Source organism: Dendropsophus ebraccatus, chromosome 11, assembly GCF_027789765.1.
Source record: "Dendropsophus ebraccatus isolate aDenEbr1 chromosome 11, aDenEbr1.pat, whole genome shotgun sequence".
NCBI lineage: Eukaryota > Metazoa > Chordata > Amphibia > Anura > Hylidae > Dendropsophus > Dendropsophus ebraccatus.
This window is the reverse complement of record NC_091464.1, coordinates 46,194,419-46,208,409: the sequence shown is the minus strand read 5'-3', so window position 1 is coordinate 46,208,409 and position 13,991 is coordinate 46,194,419. Positions and strand designations below refer to the sequence as shown.

At 42.0% G+C, this 13,991-nt stretch overlaps 1 long non-coding RNA gene across 1 annotated transcript in view; it reads left to right on the top strand.

Annotated features, from left to right (window-relative positions):
- The window catches only part of LOC138767554 (uncharacterized), an 18,753-nt gene extending 4,762 nt beyond the window's left edge, over nt 1–13,991 (top strand). Inside the window, exons 2-3 of the long non-coding RNA XR_011358811.1 lie at nt 8,678–8,717; nt 13,674–13,991. This is a non-coding gene — a long non-coding RNA (uncharacterized lncRNA). The remainder of the gene's footprint in view (nt 1–8,677; nt 8,718–13,673) is intronic.

Genomic DNA, 13,991 nt, shown 5'->3' with positions numbered 1-13,991 from the left:
TAGGTTGCTATGGGGCCTAGCCATTTCTAGTTAGGCCCCTAGTCCGCCGGGATCTGTAGCCACGAGATGTTGGGAAAAGAGATAATCTGATCGGTGCTGATCTATGAGAGCATCATCGGCACTAGAGTGTTACAGTCATCAGTCTGTTCAGATGGATGTAGGTCTCTTACAGTCTCAGTAGAAAATGCTTTTCAGAGCTTTTAGACCTCTTTTTCAAGTACCAGAAACATCATAATAAACAGTAAAAACAGAGTGGGGCTCCTCCATGTCCAATCTATTTTGCAAGAAGAGCTCACAGTTTTTCAGATTTGTTACTTTGTTTAAGAGCATTGCTTTGGTTTAAGAGCTCCATGTACTGGGTGGAAGGGGGAGTGGGGGAGAGGCATGGTCTGCATAGCGGGGTCTACAGCACTGTACTCTGACCCAGGAAGTCTCCCTCTCCTTCCAAATCATAGCAGATCCACTTCAGGCTGGGGCTTACATCAGGGGACAGGACTGTGGAGGTAATCTCTCCATAGCTGTAACCTGGACAGCTGGACAGAGAGTGCTGCTATATACTGTGCTCACATATGCCCTGCTCATACCTTCATGCTCCCTGCAGTCGCTGTCAGTCCTTGTGTTTCCCATCCTCTCTATTACTGCTATACACTTAGCCATTTACACTGCTGTATAGAGAGGTTTCTGTTACTATACTCCTGCACAGCTCTATGATTCTCACTTCCTTATTGTTCCATGCTGAACACACCCCCTTCCCCATTGCTGTCATGTGACCACACAGCCCTCTGACAGCAGCCCTGCTTCTCTACTCTAGCCTGTTGTACTACACTACTGCATTATGGGGATCTCCAGTTCCATCCTGTATCTACAAACTGCTGCTGTTTTTCAGTTTTATGCACTTACTATACATTATACTCCACATGCTGTTTGCCATACTGTACAATAACTTATAATATGACATATTCAGCTGTTTCTAAATGTTTGTTTCATCTGTTCTACATGTTTGTCAGGAATGTGACTTTGCGCTCCTCGGTCCGTGCTGGGCGACCGAGGAAGCGCTGAGCCTCTGGTTGTTTTTTGTTTGCAGTCCTGTCTGAATACTGTCTTAGTTTCCCAGCCACACCCGCATTGCCTGTTACACTCTGGCAGTGCAGGGGTTACTCCTTATAGACCTGTCCAGCTGAGCTGGGTGCTGGGATCAGGGCTGATCCAATCAAGTGCTGGACCCAGTCCCTGATTCCAGATAAAAAAGCAGCAGGCTCTTCATTTCCCTGCTGGCTATTGAGTGTTACTCAGCTAAGCGCTTCAGCTCTCCTGGTTCTGTTACTTCTGTTGCCTGACCTATTGCTTGATCTTCCAACCTGCTTTGTCTGCTGCCTGCCCTGACCTCCTTGCCTGTCTCTGACTCTTCTTCTGCCTTACGTTTTTGTACCTCGCTGACCGCCGTTGCTGACCCGGACCGTAGACTTTGCATTATTGTGTTTGTTTCGTCTGTCTTGTTTTGTGTACCACCTGGTGTAGGACAGGGACTGACACCGTGGTTGTCCACGGCCGTTTAGGGCCGTTGAGGCAAGTAGGTAGGGTCAGAAGGTGGGTTCTAGTGGTTAGGGCTCGCTGTCTCGTTCTGTTCCCTACCTACGTCCGGCGCAATTTGTGACAGAATAGCCAGCCTGAAAGAAGATTTTTGGGTCACCTGCATCATGGACCCTATGAACACCCTGGTGACCCAGATGCAGGGTCTGAATACGTTGGTTCAGACCCTTGCTGAGCGTGTGCAGGAACAAGAGTCCTTGCCCAGGCAGATGTGTCTGACCCCCCTGCAGGCTCCTGAACCCCCAGTGCAGCTCCCTGAGAAATTTAAGGGGGACAGGAAAAATTTCCGGACCTTTCGGGAGGAGTGCAGGTTATTTTTTCGGCTACGTCCCCGCTCCTCCGGAGATGAGACCCAGAGGGTGGGCATTATTATGTCCCTGCTGCAGGGCCCACCCCAAGAATGGGCATTCTCACTACATTCTGACTCCCCTGATTTAATGACCGTTGACAGATTTTTTTCAGCCTTGGGCCTTCTGTATGATGACCCAGACCGAGCAGCAGAGGCAGAGCGCCAATTGACGACACTCAGACAGGGTAAGAGACCAGTGGAAGAATACTGTGCTGACTTTAGGCAGTGGTGTGTACTCTCTGCTTGGAATGACCCAGCTCTGCGTTTTCAGTTTCGTGCGGGCTTGTCTGACCAACTGAAGGACTTGTTAGTAGCCTATCCTAATCCTGAGACTCTGGAGGAAACTATGACCTTAGCCATACGGGTAGATAGGCGTATGCGGGACAGACGAAAAGAGAGAGACACGTCTAAATTCCCTTCTGGTTCATGTCCTTTGACCTTACCTTCTTAACCTTCTTCTTCCTCTCCTGTGTCCCCTCCGCAGGACCTGGTTCACCGCCGGAAAACTTCAGCGCCTGAATGATTATCGAGGGGGTCATTCAGGTGCACAGGTAACCTTCGACAAGAAAAAGAAGTTGTTGTTGCCTATTTCTTTGACTTTGGGAGATAAATTTATCTCTGGATATGCCCAGGTTGACTCTGGGGCTTCTGCTAACTTTATTAATACTGTTTTCTGGTCTGGTCTGGGGGCATGTCCGCTTCAGCTTAAATGTCCGTTGAATGTGACTGGAGCGGACTCTGCCCCTTTTGCTCAGGGTAATATACGCTACATTACCCCCCATCTTGAGGTAAAGGTGGGATCAGTTCATTTTGAAAAGCTTGACTTTTTGCTTATGGAAAATTTGTCTGCTGATATTATTCTGGGGTTACCCTGGTTGGACCAGCATAACCCCGTGTTTGACTGGCCCAACAGGGAACTGGTTCGATGGGGACCAGAGTGTGCTCCTCATTGTATTTCTTTGTCGCTTGCTGAATGTTCTTCTGATGATGGGGAGATTCCGGAGTTTCTGCTTGATTATGCTGATGTGTTTGATGAGAGATCGGTGGATGGATTACCTCCCCATCGTCCCTATGATTGCACTATTGACTTGATACCAGGGTCTAAGTACCCTAAGGGTAGAATATTTAATTTGTCCTGTCCAGAAAGAGAGGCTATGCGAGATTATATCAAGGATAGCTTGCGTAAAGGTCTCATCCGTCCCTCCTCTTCTCCCATGGGGGCGGGATTCTTTTTTGTGGGTAAAAAAGATGGTGGTCTACGCCCCTGTATTGATTATCGAGAATTGAATAAGATCACCGTGAAAAATCAACACCCTCTGCCTCTCATTCCAGACTTGTTTAACCAAATTGTGGGAGCCAAATGGTTCTCTAAGATTGATTTGCGGGGAGCATACAACCTAATAAGAGTAAAGGAGGGAGACGAGTGGAAGACTGCCTTTAATACTCCTGAGGGACATTTCGAATACCTCGTTATGCCCTTTGGATTATGTAATGCTCCGGCAGTCTTCCAACATTTTGTTAATGACGTGTTCCGTGAACATCTGGGTCGTTTTTTGGTGGTATATCTAGATGATATTTTGATATTTTCTCCTGATTGGTGCTCTCATGTTCAGCATGTTCGTACTGTGTTAGAATTGCTAAGGCAAAATCACCTCTGCGCCAAGCTGTCAAAATGCCAGTTTGGATACAGGAGGTCTCATTCTTAGGGTATAAGATCACCTCCAACTCATTTTGTATGGATCTCCTTAAAGTGACAGCCATTGAAAATTGGGAGCGACCCAGTAGCCTTAAGGCCCTACAAAGGTTCCTGGGATTCGCCAATTACTATAGAAAGTTCATCAAGGGTTTTTCTGTTATTGCTAAACCATTAACTGATCTAACCAAAAAGGGGGCAGACCTGGTTAATTGGAGTCCTGAGGCTATCCTGGCATTTGACAAGCTTAAGAGGTGTTTTGCGGAAGCTCCTGTGTTAACTCAGCCTGACTTTGAACAACCCTTTGTCATTGAAGTTGACGCATCTGAGGTTGGGGTAGGAGCAGTTCTCTCACAAGGTTCAGAGACCCTCACCAACCTCAGACCCATAGCCTACTTTTCTAGGAAGTTCTCCAAAGCCGAAAGCAACTATGACATAGGTAACAGGGAACTTCTGGCCATTAAATTAGCCTTTGATGAATGGAGACATTTTCTGGAAGGGGCTAAACATAGAATTAAGGTGTTAACAGATCATAAGAATCTGATATATCTGGATAAAGCCAAACGTCTCACTCCTCGTTAGGCCAGATGGGCTTTGTTCTTTACACAATTTAATTTTGAAATTTCTTTTCGACCTGGGTCTAAAAATGTTAAAGCTGACGCCTTATCGCGCAGCTTTGACATCGACACGGTTCCCAGGGAGCAACCAGAGACCATCCTGTCACCCGGAGTGGTGGTGGCCACTTTGCAACCCGATCTGGCAGCTCGGATTGCGGAATCTCAGTCTCTGCCTCCCCGGAACACTCCTGAGTCTAAACTGTTTGTTCCTCCAAACCTTCGCCTTAAGGTTTTGGAGGAGATTCATAATTCTGTGTTGGCTGGTCACCCGGGAATTGCAGGTACTAAGTACTTACTCTCACGGCATTATTAGTGGCCTTCATTGGCAAGAGATGTCAAATCATTTGTCGACGCCTGTGAAACTTGCGCCAGATCCAAGGTTCTGCGTAGACTACCTGAAGGTCTCCTCCATCCCCTTCCGGTCCCTACCAGACCTTGGACTCATATTTCTATGGATTTTATTACCGATTTGCCACCCTCTAAGGGTAAAACAGTCATTTGGGTGGTTGTTGACAGATTTTCTAAGATGTGTCACCTTATTCCCCTGCGTAAGCTCCCTAATGCTCGTACCTTGGCTACATTGTTCATAAACCATATCTTACGTTTGCATGGTGTTCCAGAAAATGTAGTTTCTGACGGGGGTACAATTTGTCTCCAGATTTTGGAGAGAATTTTGTGGTCGGCTGGGCATCTCATTATCCTTTTCGTCGGCTTTTCACCCACAATCTAATGGCCAGACAGAAAGGGTGAACCAATCTCTGGAACAATTTTTGAGGTGTTTTGTTGCAGGGAGCCAAGATAAATGGAGAGAGTTTCTATCCTTAGCGGAATTTGCTCTAAATAATCGTGAAAATCAGTCACTCAAGATGTCGCCATTTTATTGTAATTATGGCTTTAATCCCAGATATTCTTCTGTACATGCGTCAGAGTCCGTAAACCCTTCGGCCGAAGGTATTTATTCTAAACTGTGCACAGTTTGGGCCCAAGCTCTTCAGAACTTGGTCAAAGCCCAAGAGACAGCTAAGAAACAGGCAAACAAAAGACGCATATCTGGCCCAGATTACGGTATAGGAGAAAAGGTATGGCTCTCAACTAAGAACTTGAAATTGAAGGTTCCCTCTGGTAAACTAGCACCCAAGTACATTGGTCCGTACGTTATCACAGAGATCATTAATCCTGTTTCATTCAGATTACGATTACCTGGGTCTATGAGAATTCACAATGTATTTCATAAGTCTCTTCTCAAAAAATATGTTAATCCTGTGCTTCCTTCAGTCCTCCCTGCTCCTCTGGTCATCCAGGGGGAGCTGGAGTTTGAAGTGCACAGGATATTGGACTCTCGTCAAATTCAAAATTCCATCCAATATCTTGTCCAGTGGAAGGGATATGGTCCTGAAGAAAATATGTGGGTTGCCAGTAAGGATATACATGCCCCACGTCTCTTCCGGAAGTTTCATGACCATAACCCCTCTAAACCGGGTCCTTTAAATAAGGGTCCTGAGGCCCCTCATAAGAGGAGGGGTACTGTCAGGAATGTGACTTTGCGCTCCTCGGTCCGTGCTGGGCGACCGAGGAAGCGCTGAGCCTCTGGTTGTTTTTTGTTTGCAGTTCTGTCTGAATGCTGTCTTAGTTTCCCAGCCACACCCGCATTGCCTGTTACACTCTGGCAGTGCAGGGGTTACTCCTTATAGACCTGTCCAGCTGAGCTGGGTGCTGGGATCAGGGCTGATCCAATCAAGTGCTGGACCCAGTCCCTGATTCCAGATAAAAAAGCAGCAGGCTCTTCATTTCCCTGCTGGCTATTGAGTGTTACTCAGCTAAGCGCTTCAACTCTCCTGGTTCTGTTACTTCTGTTGCCTGACCTATTGCTTGATCTTCCAACCTGCTTTGTCTGCTGCCTGCCCTGACCTCCTTGCCTGTCTCTGACTCTTCTTCTGCCTTACGTTTTTGTACCTCGCTGACCGCCGTTGCTGACCCGGACCGTAGACTTTGCATTATTGTGTTTGTTTCGTCTGTCTTGTTTTGTGTATCACCTGGTGTAGGACAGGGACTGACACCGTGGTTGTCCACGGACGTTTAGGGCCGTTGAGGCAAGTAGGTAGGGTCAGAAGGTGGGTTCTAGTGGTTAGGGCTCACTGTCTCGTTCTGTTCCCTACCTACGTCCGGCGCAATTTGTGACAATGTTCTTCAGAATAAAAAATGATTTTTTTGGGGTGTGGAATCAATTGTCCACATTTCAATGCTTTCTTATGGGAAAATTTGCTTTGGTTTAAGAGTGAATTTGGATTACAAGCACAGTCCTGGAACAAATAATGCTCTTAATTCAAGGCACCACTGTATTACAAATAAAAAAGACATATGTAATGCACAAGTATAAAAGACAATAAAATCTCTTAGGTAGTCAATAGATAAAAATTACAGAAAATGCATCCTGTGGAATCAATAAAAGTGACATCATATGACCGGCAGGCAACTAGTAATTGAATAGATAAATGAATAAATTGTAATTGAAATATTTATTAGGCACAAAAAACGTAACCAGATTTATAGATTAAAAGACTGAAACAAAACTGCTGTACCCCCCCCCCCCTGTAGAAACATTGTCGGAATTGTGTTTTTTATGGTTTTAACTGCTTAAAACATAAACAAATTTCCACCCCACTGTGTCTGAGTAACATCGCCATACCAGACCTGACAATTCCACCATTAACAGAGATGCGATCGCTGAGGATGACTACCCAGTCTTTGGTAAAGGCTTCTTTTATAAGTTTGAGCCCAGAATTGTAGGTGGTTATAAATGAAAAACTGTAATTTCTGTAGAGTCTTGTGTCATATTTTTGGATCTCAGCCATTCTTCTTGGGTAAGGACATCTTCTCCTTTAAAAGCTGCTTGGACTACTTCTTCGGGTTACCCCTTAGCTTAAAATCAAGACCTGAGGATGTCACTTTGTGGGTTTTTTTTTCTAAAGCACTTGAACTGACTAAAGGAATTGTTATCCTTCCATTTCTTTGAATGAGTGTTGCCATAGTCCAGATAGCTGTTGTTGTCCCCTTTTTTCAAGTAGGTTTTAGTCACAGTTTGCTGATCCTCTATAGATATGTCTAGATCTAGGTTTTCAATTTTAATGTTGGAATAAGTCGCAGTGAAGCTTAATCCCCATGTATTATCCATGAGATGTGCAACAAAGTTTTTGGCCTTGTTTATGGACCCCCTCAAGACAAAAATTAGGTCTTTAATGTACCTCTTGTGGAAAAGGATATTGTCAGACCAGATAGTATGGTAGATAAATAGTTCTTCAAAGGTACCCATCTAGTGGTTAGGGTAACTCAGTGAGAAATGTGTCCCCATCGCTGTCCCTTTCGTATGCCTGTACACACTCAAAACCAAAGGCTTTAAAGCGTAACTGTCATGTTTTTTTTTATTGCAGAAATCAGTAGTATAAGCGATTTTAAGAAACTCTGTAATAGGTTTCATCAGCCAAAAAAGCCTCCTTCTGTACTCAAGAAGCAATCTCCCAGCCTCCCCCCTGACTTCTTATCTGTGCATTATCAGGCAAACACGTCTTCATTACAGAGAAGCCAGTGAAGACGGGCTCTGCTCTCTCCATTGTAAGTCTATGAAGGGGGGATGGGCCGAGGGAGATGAGGGAGCAGGAAGAGGTGACATGAAGGTCAGCTGTTTGTAGACTCTCTGGGCACCTAAACCGCAGGATTCTGGGGTAAGAAAGGCCAGTGCTTATCTATGAACTTACTGAGAGAAGATTGCAGGGTGTTGTGCTGTGCAGGACTGCTCCGTGCTCAGTCACTCCTAACAGCCCCTCCCCTCTCCATAGCCACATAATGGAGACAGAAATCCTGCTTCATTTGATGTGAGGGGGGAGGCTGGGAGATTGCTTTTTCAGTACAGAAGGAAACTCTTTTAGTACATAAAACCTATTACAGAGTTTCTTAAAATCGCTTGTACTGTTGATATTTAATGTTTTCAGAAAAATTACCCTGAAATGACAGTTACGCTTTAAGGTTAAGATTAAATGCAATACTGTCTGTAATAAGGGTTTTTTTTAATTTAAGAATGGATGTATTGTTTTCCAATGTTGTCGCAATGCAGTCAACCTCTTTGTTGTGAGGGATGTTTAAGTATAAGGCTAAGGCATCAAGTGTGATCCATAGGAGGCCCAGGGACGATACAACAAAGTCCTCATCTTTAACTAGAGTGGTAAAGTCTTTAAGATAGGAATTTAGAGTGATGATATATTTCTGTAGTATAATGTCAACATAATGAGAAATATTGCTGGTCACTGATGAAATCTCGACAATGATTGGTCTACCAAGAGAGTGTGTGGGATTTTTAATGGATCTTGGGTAGATGACAGAATAATGCTAAGGACAGATTATGAAGAATACTATCTTTTTTTTTCTCTTTGTCAGACAGAATACCAGATACCAAAGCTGCATATACCAGTAAGTGGTAAGTATATGTGGGGTCTTCTGTTATTTCATAGTATTCTGTATCCACTAGGATATTCATGGCTTCCTTGAGGTAATCTGAAACCATTTTAATATGTCTTTTATACTTGTGCATTACATATGTCCTTTTATTTCTAGAACCGTGGTTTATATAGATTGGACATTGATATGTTGTGTTTGTGCCCTAATTCCTGCCACGCGTTTACTTTTTAAACAGCTTAATTTTTACTGTTTGTTATGATGTCTCTGGTACTTAAAAAAGGGGTCTAAGAGACCCTAAAATGTGTTGTCTAAGGGGATTGCAATGAAAAGACATGCATCTATCTAAACCAACTGATGATTGTGACACTCTAACGCCAATAGTGCTCTCCTTGGATCTCTGGATTACCCCATAGATCTTCAGCACCTATCAGATAACCCCATTTAAACATGGCAGACCCATGCTGAATCCTAGTATAAAACTAGATTTATTGTTGCTAGTAGTGAGTAATTATTTCAGAGACCTGTATTATTAGCTACTGAGATGTATGTCTGATAACTGTTGCTGAGGATTTTGCTGTTTATATAATACTAAAGTGTAGTAACAGTTCCTGGAACACCTATTGTATATGTTTTTGGTAGAAACTCTTTCACAACTGATTTAATACTGATGTTGGTAGATGAGAAAATCTAGGGAGGGAAGAGGTAGGGGGAAAAGGTGTGGGGGGGGGTAGTGGATGTAATGCATTATAATTATTTGCTTGATCTACTGTTGTATTTAATTTGTTTGGTTTTTGTTTTTATATATAAGCATTCTAAATGTATTGTGTTAACAAATTAAATTTTAAAAAATTTACAAAAAACACCTTGGTATAATAATCTTTGGTGGGTTTAACAAAGTGTTGTGAAAGAGTTATTTCTTAACCCAGGCAAACCTGGTGTATAGCTCCATTTCTTACCACTAGGGGTGTAACCATACAAGATTGTGCTTATATTTTTATTTTATGTGAGTGCATGCTAAACTTAGGCTAGGGTTTCCCAAGTCAACCCCTGTCAGAAAAGGATGACCTTCCAGCAAGATCTGAGTGGGGGAACTATACTATAGTTATATGAAATCTACATAGTGCCCTGCTTACAGAAGTTGAAAAAAATGGTTATGGGATTTATTTATTTTTTATTGTTTAATGTAGTGATGTAAGTTCTTGCCTTAGCAATATAACTTGCTGCATTCTAATATATAATGATAGCGTGTAGGACTACGTAATATTTTACTATGACCAGAGGTTAATATCGCTGGTTTTAGCTGCAAACCAACTATGTGATAGACCACCTGCGAGGCTGCTGAGATATCACTGATCTACTGGTTTGATTCTCCAGGCATGTTACTGAATAATGTATTCAGACAAACTCTTTTGAAAGGTTGATGTTGCCTGTCACCCAGTATTAGTTGGTGACATAGTCATCTTGTGTACTATGGAATTATGTAAATTAAGAGAGTCCAGTAAAATCGAGATATCTAAACAGTATTATTTGGAGAGCTATACAAGTCATCTTGTGACGTTTATATTCATGAAAAATATGAACAATAAATTCATCACAATTTAATGAAGGCTGTTAAACTACATGAACATTCTGATGAAACAACTCCATTAGTACTATACGTCTTCGGTATATGTATAAATATCCAAGGATCGAGACAATATATTATAGGTATATTTAGGCATCCTGTAAAGAAAAGGTGCCAACATATAAAAAGGCCTAATAGCAGTGGATCGTTTCACTTTCATGGCTAGTTACTACATTTAGACCATTTCCCACAGGTATATGTCAATTTAACAGAACTTAAATGCACAACAGACCACACTTTTGAGTCCTGCAAAATAAATTAATATATATATAATGGAAATGGCCCGCATTTATTAGTCGAGTATGTTCAGGCCAATAAACTAAATGTATCCGCTGCCAGTATGTTGCAGTATACATCAGCATTCTTTTTTTTTTTTTTTGCCAAGGTATACCTATGATGCACTTTGTAAAGTTTGTGCCATATAGAGCTAGTTGTTTAATTTTGGGAAATTTCTGCAATAAATCTGATGTGTGTTAGCATACCCTACATTTAGGAATCATTACTACTTTACTAATACCTGATACTAATCTACTAGTATTTTTTACTGCATGCAGTAACAATTCAGTCACAATTTTTACAGATGTAATTATATCTAGAGGAACAGAACTGAAAACTGTAAGTGAACATACAGCCTTACTAGACATTATATTAGGAATTCTGTACAGAGCCTTGCTCTTGCATGACCACTGCCGTGTGTGAACATTGCAGTGATGGCTCAGCACTAGAGATGAGCAAACCTCGAGCATTTGTAGCATTTGATTACCGGGGGCTGAAGAACTTGGATGCAGCCCTAGGGGGTCCTGGTAAACATGGATACAGCCTATGGGCTGCATCCAACTTCTTTAGCACCAGTAATCAAATGCAAGGGGTTCGGACTAACCCAAGTGCTGGAGGTTTGCTCACCTCTGGTCAGCACATTATTTTGTACAGAATACTGGACACAGAACCTTCAATGCAGCATTTGTCTTAAGTGTTGAGACAAAGGGATTATTCCCATGCCCCATAAATTACGGTCCTACAGATGGGGAAGCCCTGTAATGGAATATTTCTCAATGTATCAATATCATGCAGGGAGAGGGGAAACTGTTTGAACCACTGCGGCACTACTGCTGTTAGGCCTCTTTCAAACATCAGAAATCCTGTCCATAACTGCAGACCTGCAACTACGGACAGGATTACAGATGTGTGTCAGTAACAGTCCCCATTTGCATGGACCCATTGATAAAACAGGTGCCGGAACTAGGGACCACACAATGGCTTGCCTTTTTTTTTTTTTGCTGCCCAGATCACGGCTCAGTACTGATCCATAACACCTATAGATATGTCTAGGGGCCAAAGAAATAAGTGGGTCCACATTCTGTCCGCATTTGAGGATGGATATGTGAATATAATTGTAGAAAGAATGCATATATGCATAAAGCTGTTGTATTGACTACTTTGAAGAGTGAAAATATTAGATTTAGTTCATTGACACAAAATAAATCCTTATTTTTATTTATCTTAACTCTTAATTTGTTTCTTTCTTTTTTGTTTGTTTTTTAAAGCACATTTGAGACATTAAACTTAGAAAGTATCAATAAAAAATGGAAAAATGTGAAAAATGTGAAATTGTCATGCCGGCCCTACTCCCCGGATTATGGTGTGGGATGGCATAATGTACAATAGCTGAAGCCCTCTAATTTTACATTAACATTTAGGTATCACATTCATTTCGTCATGGAACCAGTGGTATAACCATTTCTCTGACTTGTCCTAGAGGCTGTTTTTGAACACGACAATGCCAGACCATATGTTGGTCAAGATATGGCCTGCAGTGTCTTCAGACTTGTCTCTCATAGTGCATATTTGGGACATATCTAGGGCAATTGCAAAGAAAGCTGCCGGCAGATCATGATAATTCGCATTCCCAGGTGTGTGTGTGTGTGTGTATATATATATATATATATATATATATATATATATATATATATATTATGCAAAAAAGGGGTCCGTGGAGCCTCAGTTACGAGTCTCAAAACACGGGAATAGCCAGATATCCCTCTCTCCAGAGAAGGAAGCCCATTGCCAAGGGGTGCCTCCTAGTGGGGAGAGCACCAAACCACCCTGAAACGTAGTCCCTCAGGTCCTCACTCTGTTGCGAGCTTTAGGACCTAAATAGGGAAACACCAGGGTGGCCCCTGTGAGTCAAAGTCTAACTCTGTGGCGAGTATAACGACATAAGACAAGGGTAACCAAGGCTAGGCATCCATCCACAGACTGCAGTTTCGGGGTATTTGCCCCTCGTCAGTGTGGAGCAGGATTCTGGCTACTGGGGCAATGTTGCTATATATATATATATATATTATTATTTTGGTCAATACATTTTTAACCAAAACAAAAAGTAGGAAGATTTTCACAGTTTCTGTGTTTTCAACCCACTCTGTGATTTGGTTGAAAAAATACTGCCGGAAATACCACGTGTGAACACAGCCTAAGGCTGGGTTCACACTATGTATATTTGAGCCTGTATTTGTGAGGCTGTATAGCAACCAAAACCAGGAGTGGATTGAAAACACAGAAAGGCTCTGTTCACATAATGTTGTAATTGAGTGGATGGCCGTCATTTAATGGCAAATTTTTGCTGTTATTTTAAAACAACGGCTGTTATATTGAAATAATGGCAGTTATTTACCGTTATATGACGGCCATCCACTCAATTTCAACATTGTGTGAACAGATCCTTGCTGTGTTTTCAATCCACTCCTGGTTTTGGTTGCTATGAGGACCTGACTTGAGGACCAAATACTGCCTGAAGTATACAGTGTGTGAACCCAGCTTTAAAGTGATTTCAAACAGACATCAATCTCAATACAGCTGTGTAATGTTTAATAGGCCGCACTATATGTCATAGGTTGTATGAGAAATGCTGTATTATCAAAGTGTCCTGCAATGAAATATGACTGCGGTGAATCTTGGCAGATAGCGTGGGAGGATAAAGATCTGAGAAGCCAGAGATTGAAATGTTTCATATCCTAGGTGCAATATGTCAGTCTAAATTTTAGGGTCACCACTAGAATGGATGTAAAAGGTTATATACATTTTACATTAAGAACAGCCCTGGTTAATGACAATGGCCTCATCCTGGGATAGATTAGATTATCTGACTGCACTATCAATCAGCTCTGTAGTATCTGCAGCCGAATAATATAATGTTGTGGATGGTAATTTCTAGTGGTGACACTCTGTGCATGCAAATCACAGCAGATTGATGGATATGTCACCCTGAGGTGCTAACATGTGATTATTTTTTAGAAATTACGTTTTAGCTTTTTACTAAGAGTGATGCTTATAATACTATTTTTTTTTCACCAGATGTTGATTTCCTTTGGTTATGCCAAGAAATTCTAGCTAAGTGCCGCAGTCTCAGAAAGCCCCCTGAGGAAATACTTAAGAAGTCTGAAATCTAATGGCTCACTTCCTCATTGCTGACAATAATCGACAGTGTCATCTATCAGTTTGAGAAGATTTTAATAATACATAAGTCATATTTTTGCACTTGCCGTTACATACAGTAGGTCAAACTGCCTGGGAAGATTTTCTATTGACTTTTATATCCCACATTATGCATGTTATAGGATTTTAATGTCAATTTTGATCATAGTTTATGATATAGTAAAATAATCATCAATA